This window comes from Mus pahari, chromosome 9, assembly GCF_900095145.1.
Source record: "Mus pahari chromosome 9, PAHARI_EIJ_v1.1, whole genome shotgun sequence".
NCBI lineage: Eukaryota > Metazoa > Chordata > Mammalia > Rodentia > Muridae > Mus > Mus pahari.
This window is the reverse complement of record NC_034598.1, coordinates 53,637,527-53,640,236: the sequence shown is the minus strand read 5'-3', so window position 1 is coordinate 53,640,236 and position 2,710 is coordinate 53,637,527.

Below are 2,710 nucleotides of genomic sequence, written 5' to 3'. Positions count from 1 at the left end.
TCAGAGAGCTGTTGGGACGAGTAAGTGAGAACATATAAGTAATACGTTCAGTTTAGTGCTTGGACACATGGAAAGTTCACAAATTGAATAGTGGTTATGGAATATGAGTAAAATGGTAAATATAAAGTTTTGAAAATGCACAGGGTTCCATGAGGTCACAGACAATGGGGTATTTATTTATTTATTATTGGATATTTTATATATTTACATTTCAGTTGTTGTCCCTTTTCCTGGTTTCCTCTCTGGAAACCCCCTGTCCCATCCCCCTCTCCCCTGCTTCTATGAAGGTGTTCCCCCATTCACCCACACACTCCCTGCTTCCATGCCCTGGCATTCCCCTACACTGGAAAATCGAGTCTTGGTCACAGGACCAAGGGCCTCTCCTCCTACTGATGTCCAACAAGGCCATCCTCTGCTACATATAGACCTAGAGCCATGGGTCCCTCCATGTGTACTCTTTCGTTGGTGGTTTAGTCCCTGGGAGCTCTGGAGAGTCTGGTTGGTTGATATTGTTGTTCTTCCTATAGGGTTGCAAACCCTTCAGCTCCTTCAGTCCTTTCTCTAACTCCTCCATTGGGGACACGACAATGGGGTAAAGGTCTTAACCAGTCCACATGTTGGACCAGTGCAGGTAAAAACTTGGTGCTCTTGTCAAGATATTCCTACAAATTAAACACTAATAGGTTGGTTATTACACTGTATAAATGATCTAACTAATTCAGTTGTACTCAGGCACTTTTGTTACAATTATAAAATGATAATCACTCTGCCAGAGAGCAGGTTGTCCCAGCTGGTCCTATCAGCTAGCACACAGACGGTACGACTACACAGGGTAGGATGGGACACCTTTCCCATTTTTGAACAGGCATCTTTGGAGAGTATGGCAAAATAAGTTGTGTCTTGAAAGATAAGATTACCACAAAAGCGAAAAGGCAGAAAGAATAAGTTCAGAGCATAAGAAACATCATGGTGTATGATGGGAAAAACAAAGTCTGTAGTGGCAGAGAAGAAAATTCAGATTATGGGATAAGGAAAAGTTGGGTGAAGGTAAGGAAAGGGGAAAGGATTATGGAGGACTAGTGTCCTGTCCAGTAGCCTGGGCTCTAAGCTGATGGCTCCTGGGCCTATTGACGGATTCTCAGCAGGGTGCCCTGTGTGACTGATTGTCTTGAGGTAACCTGATCCAGTCTGTCAGGCCAGGCTTGGCCTGACTGATGTCCATTTGGTAATCCCAAGCAAGGTATTGTTCCCAGACCGGGGTGGGGGGTTGGGGGGGTGGGGGGTCGTTGCGGTGGTGGTGGTGGTGGTGGTGGTGGTGGTGGTGGTGGTTGTGGTGGTGGTGGTGGTGGGGTGGGGTGGGGACAGTTTTGTCCAAGATGGTATCAGATGTGCTGGGGCAGCAGTGGCAACTCAAGATGAGACTATCTAGGCCAAAATCTCCAAGCAGAGGAGCCCCAGCTGAGCTTTCTGCTCTGATCCACGTACTCTGCTAGGGAAAGACTATATACAGTGAGAGCAGACTTGCTTTGGCGGAGCCTATGTCCGTGGGGCTCTGTACAGAGAAGGAGGATTGCTAACCTCAGAAGGAAAAGAGGAAAACAAACTAGGGAAGAAATATTAGCCCTATTGGAAGCAGTCTAGGTGCCCAAGAGGGAAGCCTCTGTCTAGAGCAAAGGACACCCGAGAGAGGATTCCCCAGAAGTCAGTGACTGATATGGCCACCCAGGAAGTGGTCCTAGTACTTGTGGGACCTCTCCAAGTCTTCGCATCCCTGCCGGAGCCCCACTTACTAGACCTGTCCTGACTATCAGGGATGCACTCTGGGGCGAGACTGAGTGAAGTAAGCAAGAACAGAATGAATAAAGATGCAGGATGCTGGGATTCTGGGAGGGCAACTGGATCCTGACCAAGCCACCCATGCAGGAGCCACAAAGCTGCTGAGCTCCAGCCGGGTGTTACGTTTCTAACTTGGAAAGCCCGATTAAAGACTTTTAGGTGTGCTATCTGTACTCAGGTACCCTCCAAAGGGGGAAAGAGGATCCCACAAAGGGCCTGGGCTCAAGAAAACAAGCCCGGGAACATTGGGAGCGGGACTTTAATGAAATCGGGGCTACTGTTTATGACTATAAATATTTCCTGGTGTTTGTATACACCTTCTCGGGATGGGTGGAGGCCTACGGGTTCCAACGGAGACTGCTCCAATCGTTACAAAGAAACCTCTTCAGGAAATAATTCCGAGGTTTCCACTGTCCCTAGTTTTGGGGTCCAACAATGGCTCCGGCTTCTTGGCCAAAGAGTCTCCAAATCTGACAAAGATATTAAATAGCAATTGGAGGTTACTTTGTTACTTCAGGCCACAGAGCTCAGCTCAGGGAGAAAGGATAAATGGAACTCCAAAGGAGGCTCTGATCAAATTGGTCTTGGGAACTGGAGAAAAAAAGGAATCAACCTCTACCCCTTTGCCTTGAAACCATATATTCACAAACAACAAAAATGGGTTCAGCAGGGTATGTGTGTGTACATATACATAATACATACATAGATACATAATACATACATACATACACATAGCAAATATAATAAAAACAGTCTATCCACTTGGGGGAACATGAGAGGAATTTGAGAAAGGGTAGTTGGGAGGGGCTGGAAGGCAGAAAGTGAGGGGGAAAATATATATTCTATTTCAATTAAAAGCATATTGAAGAGGCTA